Here is a 15,808-nt window from a genome sequence, read left to right on the forward strand (position 1 = left end):
GGGTCTCAACCTAAAGAATTCTCCAGAGAAGCCTAAAGTTCCCAGGTCGAGAGAGAAGCACTAAGAGAGATTTATTAGATTCTCAACCGTCCAAGTGTGCATCTGCTCAGTCTATTCTCACATCTAAGACCTACTGCACCTAACAACAAAAGCACAGTATCTGTGGTAGAAACAAAGAAATGGAGTGAGGAGGAGATTGAGAGAAACAAGAGCAAGAGAGGGAAAAAAGTGTCAGTGTGGGAGAGAAAAAATTGGAAAGTGAGAACAGGAACAAGCAACAGGGAGAAAGTGAGGAAAAATGAAGTGAAACAAGAGTCTGAGAGAGAGAGAAAAATCAGAGTGCAAACGACACAGAAAGAGAAACAAACAGCAAGAGACCGAGAATTGCTACAGGTTCTACAATGTCATCAATTCTTTTGTGCATTTCCGGCTGGGTATACAGTGTGCTTGCTGCAAGCACAGTCTCTTCAGAACCCTACTTTTCAATTATCTTTTCTTTATTTGATTACTTAATAACAAGTTGTTTCTTTAGCTGTGTACCAATACAAAAACTTTTTCTGTAACAAAATCATTGTTTTCCTTTGGGTAGCTAGCACTCTTTTGGAACTTAAGATAGAGGGTCCACCACTTTGACAACCAATGCACTGGACAACCCCAAATCCAAATCAACACCCAGTCCAATAAGATGTTCAGGGAACGTCTCCTTCAATGGACAAAGGAAAACAGAATCTGACAATATAGTAGCTCTGCTACACCCCTACGGCTAGTTCCCCCTCCCCCCCATACAATCTAATGCACTAAAATTCAGGCAAAACATTTTATATATACATATCCTAGTGTGCATACAATCTGTACACAAGACGACAACTGTTACGATGCTCCAGTTTTTTTTAAATAAAATTTTCACTTTAGCATTTGCAACGGAAAGGACAAGTGAGAGCAAGGTGCTAGTTGGGCCAGAAAATCAATGATGGGAGGGCAAAAACTTGAATGTTAATTTTTTTTTTGAATGCCTATTGTAAAGCCACACCTAGCCCCATGGCTCACATAAAATATAGTCATGGTGTGGAGATGCCGGAGTTGGACTGGGGTGGACAAATGTAAGAAGTCACACAACACCAGGTTATAGTCCAACAGCTTTACTTGAAATCACAAGCTTTCGGAGCGCTGCTCCTTCTTCAGGTGAAGTGGAGAAATGCATAAAGACACAGCTTATATAGTCAGAGAATCATGTCAGATGTTTACAGGTAACCTTTCCAACTGCCATTTATCGCACCTCGGCAGAGAGATAATCACAGCAGTCAAAGGTGTGAATGGTGTCCAAACAGGTCAGTCAGGGAAACATTACATCAAAGAACAATGAGGTGGGGTCACAAGGGGTCAAATATTGCAGATGCTGGGGTCTGTATGAAAAACAAAAAAAGACAAAAAACATTTTTTTTGGCTGGAAATCACAGTAGGTCCGGCTGCATCTGTGTAGAGAGAACAAGCCAATGTCGACTCGAGTCTGGATGACCCTGCATCAGGTGGGGTTACATGCAGCGTGACATGAACCCAAGATCTCGGTTGAGGCCGTCCTCATGGGTGCGGAACTTGGCTATCAGTTTCTGCTCGACGATTTTGCGTTGTCGTGTGTCTCGAAGGCCACCTTGGAGACACACGACAGAGGAATTCATCAGGAGAATGAGGCTCCGGGAATTCTTCCACAAATCCCAAGATGTCAGCAGCGAACCCAATGAGACAATCAATGATCCGGAACAGCAGACAGAGGGATCCGCAGTGCAGCAACCGAAGAAGAGTCAAATTGGACCCCTCCGGAGGGTCGCTGCCCTAAGCTTGACATGTATGCTCAAGCTGTCAGGAGATGCATCAACGCCAGATTCATCAGCCGCACTCACAAGACAGTCCAGAATGTCACCCGAGCACAACGCAACGCCATCCACGCTCTCAAGACCAACCGCAACATCGTCATCAAACCAGCAGACAAAGGAGGTGCCATCGTCATACAGAACAGGACTATTGCAAAGAAGTATACTGACAACTGGACAACCAGGAACACTACAGACAGTTACCCGCAGATCCGACCAAAGAACACACCCGCCAACTCAACAGACTGATCAAAACCTTCGATCCAGACCTTCAAAGCATCCTACATGCTCTCATCCCACGTACTCCCCGCGTGGGAGACTTCTACTGCCTCCCAAAGATACACAAAGCCAACACACCTGGACGTCCTATCGCATCAGGCAACGGAACCCTGTGTGAGAACCTCTCTGGATATGTCGAGGGCATCCTGAAACCCATCGTACAGGGAACCCCCAGCTTCTGTCGCGACACTACAGACTTCTTACAGAAGCTCAGCACCCACGGACCAGTTGAACCAGGAACACTCCTCGCCACGATGGACGTCTCGGCACTCTACACCAGTATCCCCCACGATGACGGCATCGCTGCGACAGCCTCAGTACTCAACACCAACAACAGCCAATCTCCAGACGCCATCCTACAACTCATCCGCTTCATCCTTGACCACAATGTCTTCACCTTCGACAACCAGTTCTTTACCCAAACACACGGAACAGCCATGGGGACCAAATTCGCACCCCAATACGCAAACATCTTCATGCACAAGTTCGAGCAAGACTTCTTCGCTGCACAGGATCTCCAACCAACGCTATACACCAGATACATCGACGACGTTTTCTTCCTATGGACCCACGGCGAAGAATCACTGAAAAGACTACACGATAACATCAACAAGTTCCATCCCACCATCAAACTCACCATGGACTACTCCTCAGAATCAGTCTCATTCCTGGACACACGAATCTCCATCAAAGACGGACACCTCAGCACTTCACTCTACCGCAAGCCCACGGACAACCTCACGATGCTTCACTTCTCCAGCTTCCACCCTAACCACGTTAAAGAAGCCATCCCCTATGGACAAGCCCTGCGAATACACAGGATCTGCTCAGACGAGGAGGAACGCGATGGACACCTACAGACACTGAAAGACGCCCTTGTAAGAACGGGATATGACGCTCGACTCGTCGATCGACAGTTCCGACGGGCCACAGCGAAAAATCGCATAGACCTCCTCAGAAGACAAACACGGGACACAACCAACAGAGTACCCTTCGTCGTCCAGTACTTCCCCGGAGCGGAGAAACTACGCCATGTTCTTCGCAGCCTTCAACATGTCATCGATGACGACGAACACCTCGCTAAGGCCATCCCCACGCCTCCACTACTCGCTTTCAAACAGCCGCCTAACCTCAAACAGACCATCGTTCACAGCAAATTACCCAGCTTTCAGGAGAACAGCGACCACGACACCACACAACCCTGCCACAGCAACCTCTGCAAGACATGCCAGATCATCAACACAGATACCATCATCACACGTGAGGACACCACCCACCAGGTACATGGTACATACTCATGTGACTCGGCCAACGTTGTCTACCTCATACGTTGCAGGAAAGGATGCCCCGGAGCATGGTACATCGGCGAGACCATGCAGACACTGCGACAACGGATGAACGGACACCGCGCAACAATCACCAGGCAGGAGTGTTCCCTCCCAGTCGGGGAACACTTCAGCAGTCAAGGACATTCAGCCTCCGATCTTCGGGTAAGCATTCTCCAAGGTGGCCTTCGAGACACACGACAACGCAAAATCGTCGAGCAGAAACTGATAGCCAAGTTCCGCACCCATGAGGACGGCCTCAACCGAGATCTTGGGTTCATGTCACGCTACATGTAACCCCACCTGATGCAGGGTCATCCAGACTCGAGTCGACATTGGCTTGTTCTCTCTACACAGATGCGGCCGGACCTGCTGTGATTTCCAGCCAAAAAAAATGTTTTTTGTCTGTTTTTTTGTTTTTCATACAGACCCCAGCATCTGCAATATTTGACCCCTTGTGACCCCACCTCATTGTTCTTTGATGTAATGTTTCCCTGACTGACCTGTTTGGACACCATTCACACCTTTGACTGCTGTGATTATCTCTCTGCCGAGGTGTGATAAATGGCAGTTGGAAAGGTTACCTGTAAACATCTGACATGATTCTCTGACTATATAAGCTGTGTCTTTATGCATTTCTCCACTTCACCTGAAGAAGGAGCAGCGCTCCGAAAGCTTGTGATTTCAAATAAAGCTGTTGGACTATAACCTGGTGTTGTGTGACTTCTTACATAAAATATAGTGTCAGACAACTATAAGCACCCAAAGCAAAAACAGCTTGGTCAGCTTCACTGTTCAATTCCGTAGCACCAAGCTGCTCACGAATTGCCTTGCTCAAACATACAGGTCAGTGAAGTCCCAGGAACGATTCTGGTCTGTGCTGTAATAGTTGAACGCAGCCAAACAGCAGCTGTGACACTATAAACTCAGCCAGGATTTCCACTCCCCATCAGCATCTAGTGATTCCAGGTGCAAAGATTGCCAGCGTAAACGCAGGGTAACAAGAGGGCCAGGCACAGCTGTAATATCCTCAATCGAATAACCTGCCAAACGCTCAATTTTTAGGCTCCTGCATGAAGAATGGCCATCTGGGCAAGGTACTGAAGGGCTGCCGGCCCACATTAAGGAACTACATTTCAGCAAGAGACAGTACCTTCAGGAAAGGATGGAGAGAAACTGAGCAAAAATAAAATCTCAGGTAGTTTTCAAATGCATAAAAAAAGTTTGCTCTTTGAATTACCTTAGTACAAACATCAAAAGTACACTAGCCCCACCATTTCTCAACACTGGAGTTGCAAATCTGTACCAGGATGTCTATTGAAATACTGAACTCTCCCGATAGATGATCCTTCTCTTTCCTCTAGCCTCCAGCCTTGCTCTCTGCTACATCTTTTCAATTTGAAGGAGGAGGAAAAATTGAGTCAGAATTTGAGTGAGTTGTGAGAAACGTAATTTAAGTGAATTACTGCAACCTGATTATCTGCCTTATTATTTGCATCAAAAATGCTGCGTCAATGATCTTCTGGACCCTCCTCTTTTATTCCTTTTACACTGCTAATGTACTTTTTCATTCACGTCTATGTTCAAATCAACCACACTGTTTCCGACTCTTTCTTTCCCAGGACCTCAAAACTTATCTTGATCATATCTTCCTAACTCTTCCCTTCCTTCAACAATCTTTTAAAATTCAAATTTAGCACCTTTAATCACTACTTCTGATTTACCTCATATCTTTTCATCCTTGGTGGTGTCCTGCACTATGGGCCTTTCCCTTTCAAGGTCTGACTGGATTTTATTGCCACAAGATACTGATTATACTCTGCATTTAGCTATTTATAATAGCTCCCTCCCTAAACCCCTCCAACCCACTCTCCACCTTTATAAGCTTCATTAAAATCTACCTCTTTGACTAATCCTTTGGTCAACTTCCAATTTCTCAAAAAGGCTTAGTGGCTGCTCACTTCTTCTGTGAAGCGTTGTGGCACATTTTTCAAGATTAAATATAAATGCAAGTAGTTGTTACGATAAGTCTCTATTTCACTACATTGGACCATTGCAAAGCAAATTTTCTTATGTTGCTCACTAGGTCCACTTCTTCAACATACAATAATAACTTTCAAAAGGGAATTAGATAAATACTTGAAGGGGAAAATTTGAAGGACCAAGGGGGAAGGGCAAGGGAATGGGACTACAGGAAAAACTCTTTTAACCGGCACCTAAATATCCGGAAATCTCACTTAACCGGCAAAATTCAGGAGTAGGTTCAGGTAAGTTTTACTATATATTAGTGGCCGTGTAACCGGGGCTCCTGCACCTGTGGCCGTGTACGGGGCTCTCGTACCTTGGTAAGTATACCTCTCTGTAATCCGGACTTTTTGATCAACCGGCACCACGCCGGTGCCGGATAAAAAAAGTTTCCTGTAATTGGATAGCTCTTTCAAAGAGCCGACACAGGCACAATGGGCCAAATGGCCTCCTGTGCTGTATCATTCTGTGATTCGATGAATACATTCGGGTGTGGAAGTACACGAAACACTCCATTTCAGTATAAGGCATGAAGAACTTTGGACAAGGAAAAATAGAATAAATCATTGTGAGTAAATAACTGATTTACATGAATTTATACCCAAGGAAGATCTTCACTCAAATAAAACTTATCAAAGATTTACAAATGTACATCTTCTGTTAGTAAGACAATCCAGCCACATTAAGAGTTACTGTTAATCTCAAGAATGTTTTTAATTTCATAATCATCAAATCTGAAGTATATCTTAACTCCAAAAGGTGGAAAGTTGAGTTACTTGAGCAAATAAGCAAAAAAGTTATATTGATCCAATTCAGTGCAGTGATTTATTTAGTCTCTGGTGTCTTCCTTTATCAGCTATAACCCATATTTTTCTATTATTCAATATTGTTCACTATCTCCATTTAAATTTATATCAATAAAGACAATTAAATATTAATGGCACACAAAAAGCAAATAATCAGGTTGCGGTAATTCACTTAAATGACATTTTTCACAACTTAATCAAATTTTGACTATTTTTCTTCCTCCGCCCGCAAACTGAAAGCAATTGCATCCTAATCTCATGTACTTGCCTTTAAACAAAGTTTATCAGGTTATAATGATTCATAAAGTTTCAAAACTCTTGTGGTTGCACTTGGGAACAGTCACCCATCAGGATTTATATAACAAAGCACGCTCTATCGCCTAAATAACACTGACTGCTCTTCTAAAGTAATCCTTCGGTTGTTAAACACTTTGGGCCGTATATTCCGATCCCTACAAGTGTGTACGGGTTGTGTACACACCCGTGGGGACATCGGAAGTGCCAGTTTCAAGCATGCCAAGCGCATGCGCTGAAAACCGGCATTTCCAATCTGTCAAGAATGCTCTTGACAGATCGGACGCCTGCCCTGGAGAAGGGCCTCTGCGGGCGGAGAGTTCCGCTTTCTGGAGAACCTCCACCCGCTGAAAACCCTTAGAAATCTTACGCCTGGTAAAAGCGTAAGGCCTGTTTTTACCAGCATAAGAGTTGAAAAAAAGTTTTTTTTAATGTTTTCACTCATTTATCATTTAATACATAACAAGTTTATTTTTAGCCCCGTAACAAACTTGATTTTTTTTCAAAAAATTAAGTTTAAAATATTTAATTTATTGTAATTTCAACTCATTTTAAAAATGTGATCTTTTAAAAATGTATTTAATGTTTTACAGTGCTTTTGGGGTGATCTCCATTCATATATTTGATAGGTCTATCCGTCAAGTTTATGAAGGGAGATTCCCTTCTTTGATTGGCTCCCCATGGCCCTCGTGATCCCAGGGACGCTTGCAAACCGCCTGCACCTCTGGGATACATGGGCCCTGCGCATTTCGAGTTGGTGAGGCCCAGGAGTGGAAGTGTCCGAACCTCGGGAGTCCGGACCTCGGGAGCCCTCAGGTAAGTCCATCCGCACGTAGGAAGCCTCCGATCGGAAAATACGGGCCTTTGTATATTCTGAGGATATGCAAAGCACTATACAAAATGGAAATCTGGTCTCTCTCAAAAGGAACCACCTTTCCAAAACGATCAAAGTGTAACATCCACTGAAAACATTGACAACCTTGTAACACCTTCAAACAATTGGAAGGCTGGCAGATCCTGACTCATACCATTTCAACCCAGGGTATTCGACCAACTGCAGAACAGCATAGCTGGCAACTACGAGAACTTTGCAGCCGGTACTTTCCCACTTGAAAGAGCTGCCCTGAGATACACGTGGTACCACAGGAGAAAAAGAGAGGGGAAATTCAGATTATCCTTTTGAGTCTCAAGAATCTTCCTGTAACTTAAATTTTCAGTCTGCAGAGACTCATAGTAGCAACATCTCAGTGGCTGATGTCATAGTGACAGCATAGCTTTGAGGTTTGGCTGGAGTGGGAGCAGGCACTCCAGGGATGGAGTGGAGGGCAAAGGCTAAGGTGTCCAAACTGTGGCTCCTGAATACTGGCAAGACAACCCTTCAATACCCAGGCAACTTGCTTCTATTTGTGATCATTTGCTGGTTTGTCCGTTTGAATTGTGCGTGCCTGATGGTCTGGAAAAGACTATTGTGTCTCGCTGGGGGAGTAAATCCAAAATCTAAATATCAAAATCTATCAACAACAACTTGAAGTACAGGAAACTCTCTTTTATCCAGCACCGACAGGACCGGCGTGGTGCCGGCTGATCAAACAGTCCGGATTACAGAGTGGTATACTTACCAAGGTATGAGAGCCCCGTACACGGCCACAGGTGCAGGAGTCCCGGTTACATGGCCACAGGTGCAGGAGTCCCGGTTACACGGCCACAGGTGCAGGAGTCCCGGTTACACGGCCACAGGTCCAGGAACTCCGGTTACACGGCCACTAATATATAGCAAAATTACCTGATCCTACTCCTGAATTTTGCCGGTTAAGAGAGGTTTCCGGATATTTTAGGTGCTGGTTAAAAGAGAGTTTCCTGTATATGCAAAAGTAATGGGAATATGGATTTAAACAATATATGTGGACCAGAGACTCCATGGTGTATGCAGCATTGTGGCCCAAAAGCTTGGACACCACTGCAGTAGAATATACTCACCTTTAATTTTTGGATGGAAGAGTATGTCCATATGACATGTACTGAATAGACTCGTTATTTTTGTAAGCTAAGATACAGATTAAATGTAGTGTGCTATGCTCAGCTCTCGTCAACATAGCTTCTACATGCATATATGCACTATGTTCACTCATCATCTATATCTGATCTCCATTAATTATACACTATGCACATCAGATCCTGGTTCCAAAATTACAAGACAGCAAATAACACAAAATCAAGGCAATATAGTCAGCCATCTTCTGATGAAGAATGAAGAGTTACTTTTTCAATACAGTACTATTGTATTATTGGTGATATACTTTGATACCAAGAATCAACCACATCGAGCTGCTGTACATAGTTTTAAGAAGTTCTTTGCACTTTTTAATTTGTACTATTGGTAGGTAGAGGTTTTTAGAATCACCACGCTCACTGGTGGTGTGTTTTTAAAAAAAATACTTTTGCCAATATTTGTGGACAAAAGCTTAATACATTTATATTCCATTCCTTTGTCTGCAATTTTAACAAAGGTGTTGACCAGTTTAAAATAAATGAGTTAACAACAGTGAAGGTAATGTTATACTAATATCACCAATTATTTCTAGACTTAAAATAGTACAGTACTACTGCAAAAAGCAAGATTCATAAAGAGGTATATACTATTTTGCTATAGATTATATTCTATCAAAAAATGCTACTTATATATGAAAAATATGCTCTAAAATGCTGAAAAATGCACTAGTGTGGGGGACATGTTCTCAGATCCCACCTCCCTCTATCCCAAGAAAACAAATCTCTTACATGTACACTATGCCCACATTTATAATTACTACCACACCACTGAGGCTGTGTCATGTGCAGGTTGTCACTGGTTGATAATGACTGAAGAGTCACTTTGAGAAAAGGCAGAGTGTTGCTTAGAACTGATAAATCTGGAATATTTGGTATCCTGCTCAAGAGCAGTTAATAAACACTGGACTGTCTCAAAGAACAGGGCTCATGTCAACCCCACGGGCACTTCTGGAGGTGCAAGCAGCAAGAGTATAAGCTAAATGACACACAATCAAACTGCAATTGACTCCTCAAATACCCCTGTAATTATCTTACCTTCCACTATCAGAACCTCACCCTATTGCACCAAATATCCTGAGGTCATGAGTTAATATTTATTGGCACCCAACACTTCAGTAACAATGTAACCACGAAAGTGAAACCCAATTTCAAGGCAAGCTACGATCAAAATGTTCTATCTGATTCTTGTACAAGAAACAAAAAAGTCTTGAATCACCAGTTTGAAGAGAAAATCATCTGGTCAGATAAACAGTAGCTGTGTCTACAGAATCGTCATTGAGGGAAAAAAAAAAAAATTTGCATCCTTGCACATGTTGCTTTTTATTGCAATTTTATTTAATGCCTTTCTGCTGCTCACACAAAGCCTCCCATTCATGAAGTGCCCTGGGTCCCAGGCCCTTCCATGTGACAATCATTGTCTCCCACAGCAGCACAGCCCCCATGCAAGCCGACAACACGCCTGCGCACTGGTTACAGATCTAGTTCCTGCCAAATAATGTGCAACCATCTCTCCCGGCAAGGAAATTACCACTTTTAAAAAATAAATAAAGGGGATACATTTAATCGGAAACGGGACGTGAACACCCCCGAACACCCGGGCCTCGGGAGGGAGGAGTGTGAGGGGCCTAGGGTTAAAAGCAGGGTAACTAGGTGAGCGTTAAATGACTGAAAGGCACCGGACCAGGCCAGACCCCACTTCTTGTATGATGTAAAGGCTGTTAGTTCAATGATCGGCTTCAATGCGGGAGCCTTTTTTTGGGTGTTTAAAAAAAAATAGAAAGTGTTGTTACAGACCTGTGGAAGGAGATTTAAAGCGAGCTCGGCGGCGGCCCGTCCCCCGGCGTTTCAGTGAGACGGGAAATCCCTCCTCTCCGACCTAATCTGGACGTGGCAACCCACACCGAGCCTGCGCGCACACCTTTGAACTTTGAAGCTGGCATGTCCCCCCTCCCCTCCCCGCAGTATTAAGATGAGTCATATTTAGCTGTGTGAAGGCTTTAGGAGGCTAACACTACAGAATCACTTCAGCACAACAATGGACTGTTCGGCCTAAAGAATTTCTATTATATTAAAAAAACATTTTTTGTTCTGATCATTTTGTGCTGAGTGATCAAACAAACTGAATTATGGTTTGCCAAGTTTAGTGAGTGAGAATTGAGATGCTCAAGGGGAGTCTGGTTTATTTTGCTGATTCAGACCGACGCAACTTTTGCCGTTGTGGGAATTATAAGATTTACTGAAATTTGAATCCTGTTCTTTCTCATTTCACAACCTCGGCTTAATCCTGAGCTAAGCTACCAACCCCGCATCGTCTCCATCGCAAAAATCAACAACTTCCACCTCAGCAACATCATCCAACTCCACCCCGCCACAACCGATCTGCTGCCAAAACCCTCACCCATGCCTTTGTCACATCTAGACTTGACTATGCCAAAGCTTTCCTGGCTGGTCTCCCATCCACCACCTTCTATAAATTTCATCTCAACCAAAGCTCTGCTGCTCATATCCTGTCCCGCTCATCTATCACCCTTGTGCTTGCTGACCTAGATTGGCTTCCGGTCCCCCAGCACCTCAAATTTAAAATTCTCATCCTCATGTTTCAATCCCTACACAGCCTCACTCCTATCTCTCTAACCTCCTCCACCCCTACAATCCTCCGTTCCACTGACTCTGGACTCGTCTGCATCCCCAACTCCTTTCCACCACCATGCCTTCAACCGGTAGGCCCTACACTCTGTAATTCCCTCCCTAAACCTCTCTGCCTCTCCACCTCCCTCTCCTCCTTTAAGATCCTCCTTAAAACCCACCTTTGACCAAGCTATTTAATATCTCCTGCTTTGGTGCAGCATCCATTTTTATCTGATTACGTTTACAGTGACTTGGACATTTTTCCACATTAAAGGCCGATATAAATACAAGTAGTAGTTGTTGTTGTCGTACTGAACCAAAATTTCCAGTACTGCAAAAGTTAGTCAGTGTGCGCCTTGTCAGCGAGCAGCTGACATGCATATTCATAAAGCAATCTAGCATAACCAGTGCTAATTTTGTGCCATCATTTTCAGGGTAAATAAGGTAATGAGTGACAATGTCGACTAGTAGTATCAAATGGGGGAAAGGAACAAAGCACGACCAAAAAGATTGATACCTTAAAGGTTTTTCCTTCTTCAAGTGAAAGCCGAGGTTACCAATGGGTGGAAATGACACAATAACTTACATGTCTCTTATAGATGGAAGTCTCTGAGCGCTTTACAAGGGGTAAAGATGGACACTGAGCTGGAAGTGAAGGAATTTGTTTCAGGAGAGTGGAGGAGATTGAAGGAGCGCTGCACTGTCAGAGGGGTAGTACCGAGGGAGCGCCGCACTGTCGGAGGGGCAGCTAAGAGCTGGCAAGGCAAAGCGGCTTTGGAAAAGAATTTAAGGGAGGAGGGGTGAAGTCGCTAAAAGATTGGTCTCCAATATTAAAATGGAGGAAGAAAGGAATGAATAAGCAGTAATCTGGAACTGTAGGAATTGCCAAATTCCTATCTGAAGTACTGAGACCAGGCAACTCTGGTAATTAAACAATGTTTAATACAAACTGGTGGAAGTAACAGTTAAAACGCAAGAGAACTAAACAACAGGTGTTTGCTTAAGGCTGACTCAACGAGGACTGATTCTGGAAGCTTCCCCGCATTACGTCATCACGTTTCCCGCCGTTGGGAACGTCACGTGACCTGCGTGATGACGTCATCACTTTCGGTCTACATCTTAAAGGGACCGCGTTATTTACATACAGCAAACAAATACAGGTACCGATTCACTCTGTTAAAGGCAATTATGTACATACATATAAGAGTCCCTTGGTGGCTCTGCCACATGCGCCCCCCCAGAATTGTCCTTAACAGCGAAAGTCAATCGAAGAGGAGGTCGGACGAGCCTGTTCGAACGACTCCTATATTCCCGGAGAGGAAATTGCTGGGCAGCTGAGGAGCTGGCTGGTGGAACGATCCGGTCGGGCGTGGTAGCAGCAGGCGGTCGACCACGACGCGGTGGCTGTGCAATCTCGACTGGTTGCTCGAGATCCAGGTGCGCGGGCTTGAGGCGGTCAATTGAGCTGTGGTCAGGTTTGCCGCCGATGTCGACCTAAAAGCTCTTGGCACCTGCCTGCAATACTTGGAAAGGGCCCGTATAAGGAGGTGTGAGTGGACTGCGATGGGCATCATGACGAACGAAAACGAACCTGGCCTGCATCAACTCCGTTGGAACGTGGGAGGCAAGCAAACCATGATGTGACGTCGGAATTGGCTTGAAACACTGGGCTGCTTCCCGGTGGGCATCTAGTTGGGCGGCTGCGGACCACGGCTTCGTCGGTGACGGCAAGAACTCGCCTGGCACCCGGAGCGGCTGGCCGTACACAAGTTCCACGGCAGAAGACTGCAAGTCCTCCTTTGGTGCTGTCCGCAACCCAAGCATAACCCAAGGCAGCCTATCTGCCCATGCGGTGCCCTGGAGGGTGGCCCTCAACGACGCCTTCAACGACCGATGAAAGCGCTCACATAACCCGTTTGCCTGCGGATGGTGGGCCGTGGTGCGATGGAGCTTGGTACCCAAACCTAAAGCTACAGCGTTCCAAAGTTCGGACGAGAATTGCGGGCTGCGGTCTGAGGAAATATCTGTTGGGACACCGAACCGCGCAACCCATGAGGAAATAAAAGCCCTGGCAACGTCCGCGGAGGTGGTGGACGTCAGAGGGACCGCCTCCGGCCATCTTGTGGTGCGGTCGACAATAGGAGGTGTGTGAACCCATGCGACGGTGGAAGAGGCCCCACGAGGTCGACGTTGACGTGGTCAAAATGGCGCTCCGGTACTTCGAAAGTGGCCAAGGGGGCTTTGACATGGCGTTGCACTTTGGCTCTTTGGCAAACGACGCAGGTGTTAGCCCAGTCGCGGATGTCCCTGCGCATTCCTCTCCAGATGAATTTGGATGCCAGCAACTTTTGAGACACCCTCACGCCAGGATGTGAAAGTCCGTGGGTGGCGTCAAAAACTTTCCGCCGCCAAAAAAACGGAACGATCGGGTGGGGATCCCCCAATGAGACGTCGCAGAGCAAGGAGGCGCCCACCGCGTGGAAATGCACATCCGTTGGCTGGAGGCAAGAGGAGTCAGTACGGAATGCCTGAGTTTCCGGGTCGGCTGCTTGGTCAGCAGCCATGTGTGAATAATCTATTCCCAGCTGGACGGCTTGGATGGTCGCCCGCGTGAGGCAATCAGCCACCACGTTGTCCTTGCCGGCCACGTGCTGGATGTCGGTGGTGAACTCTGAAATAAAGGTGAGTTGCCGCTGCTGTCTAGCTGACCACGGTTCGACAGTCTTGGCCATAGCAAACGTCAATGGTTTGTGGTCCACAAACGCGGTGAAGTGGCGCCCTTCCAACAGAAAACGAAAATGGCGGATGGCCAGAAACAGCGCCAACAATTCCCTGCCGAAAGTGCTGTACTTGCGCTCATTACTGCGCAGTTGGCGACTAAAAAACGCCAGCGGCTGCCACGTACCGTTGACCCACTGCTCCTGCACGGCTCCTATGGCGTAGTCCGACGCGTCGGTCGTCAGAGCGATGGTGGCTCCAGGCAGTGGGTGCACCAACATTGTGGCATTTGCGAGAGCGGCCTTTGTGTCCCCGAAGGCACAAACCATCTCAGGCGTCCAAACCAGGGGTTCCTTTCCCGACTTTCCTCGTAGGGTCTCGTAGAGTGGCTGCATAAGTTGCGCGGCCCTGGGAATAAAACGATGATAAAAATTTACCATACCCAGGAACTCCTGGAGGGCCTTGATGGACTGCGGCCGCGGAAATGCTGCAATCACCTCCACCTTTAACCGAAGTGGCGTCGCCCCCTCCGCGGTGATGCGGTGGCCCAAGAAGTCCAGCTGCTGTAGCCCGAACTGGCATTTGGCTGGGTTGATTATTAGGCCATGTTGATGGAGGCGGTGAAAGAGGATGCGCAGATGATTGACGTGTTCCTCTTTGGTGGCACTGGCAATCAGGATGTCATTGAGATAAACGAATAAAAACTTAAGATCCTGCAGCACCGAATCCATTAGGCGCCGAAACGCCTGTGCCGCATTTTTGAGCCTGAAAGGCATTCGGAGGAACTCAAATAGGCCGAAGGGGGTAATGACCGCCGTCTTTTGGACGTCCTGGGGGTGTACAGGCACTTGATGGTACCCACGAACAAGGTCGACCTTGGAAAAGATCGAAGTTCCCGCCAAATGTGCGGAGAAATCCTGTAAGTACGGTATAGGGTACCGATCGGGGGTCGTGACTTCGTTAAGGTGCCGGTAGTCACCGCAGGGCCGCCAGCCGCCGCCGGGTTTAGGGACAATATGGAGCGGCGAAGACCAGGGACTGTTTGACCGGCGAATAATCCCCAACCGCTCCATTGCGGCGAACTCCACCTTTGCAGCCGCGAGTTTGCTGGCTTCTAGTCGCCGAGCCCATGCGTAGACCGGGGAGCCGATCGTTGTAATATGGTACTCCACACCATGCTTGGTGGACGTTGCAGAGAAGGTGGGCCTGGTTAGCTCCGGGAACTCGCCAAGAAGGCGGGTGAATTCATTGAGCTCTGGCAAGGCGCAGGAGACCGCGTGCGACGCGACTGAACCTCGAACGCACGGAATGGAGTTGTAAGTGGCGGCGTTGATCAGTCAACGATTTTTTTAATCTACCAACAAGCCGTTGGCGCATAAAAAGTCCACGCCGAGGATCGCTTGCGAAATTTTGGCAGTGATGAACTCCCATTGGAAGTGTTGCCCACCGAAACACACCTTGATCCGCCGACTCCCGAATGTACGAATAGCACTGCCGTTGGCGGCTTGGAGGGGAAGCCCACGCCTCCCAGCCCGGATGTCGAGGACCGATGAGGGAAGAATGCTGCACTGCGCCCCCGTGTCGCACAAAAATCGCCGGCCCGAGATGGAATCGGTGATATAGAGTAACTTCCCGGAGTCGCCAATCGCCATCGCAGCCGTGGGGCATACTGCAGGTTCGGTCTTCCTTTCGCGCAGCTGGTGCTGGTATTTTTTGGTTGCCTTGGGCGTGAAACCACAGGGCGGGCAGCAGCATCTGGCCTTCGCGCCAAAACGGGCGTGGTAATAACACAAGGTGGATGGTGGAGGCGTTGGGG

The 15,808-nt window shown here is 46.7% G+C and overlaps 1 protein-coding gene across 4 annotated transcripts in view; it reads right to left on the reverse strand.

Moving 5' to 3' along the window:
- tfg (trafficking from ER to golgi regulator) overlaps positions 1–10,575 on the reverse strand; it is a 183,255-nt gene extending 172,680 nt beyond the window's left edge. For 3 of the 4 annotated variants that reach the window (XM_086006980.1, XM_086006979.1, XM_086006977.1), the window contains exon 1: positions 10,441–10,575. The gene's annotated coding sequence lies outside the window, so the exon portion shown is untranslated. Of the gene's footprint in view, positions 1–8,216; positions 8,455–10,440 lie in introns of all 4 variants that reach the window. The other variant, XM_086006978.1, reaches the window with a different exon arrangement.
- Positions 10,576–15,808: the final 5,233 nt, after the last annotated feature.

This window comes from Somniosus microcephalus, chromosome 14 (assembly GCF_052327205.1).
Source record: "Somniosus microcephalus isolate GS21.2 chromosome 14, FLI_Smic_1.0, whole genome shotgun sequence".
Lineage (NCBI taxonomy): Eukaryota > Metazoa > Chordata > Chondrichthyes > Squaliformes > Somniosidae > Somniosus > Somniosus microcephalus.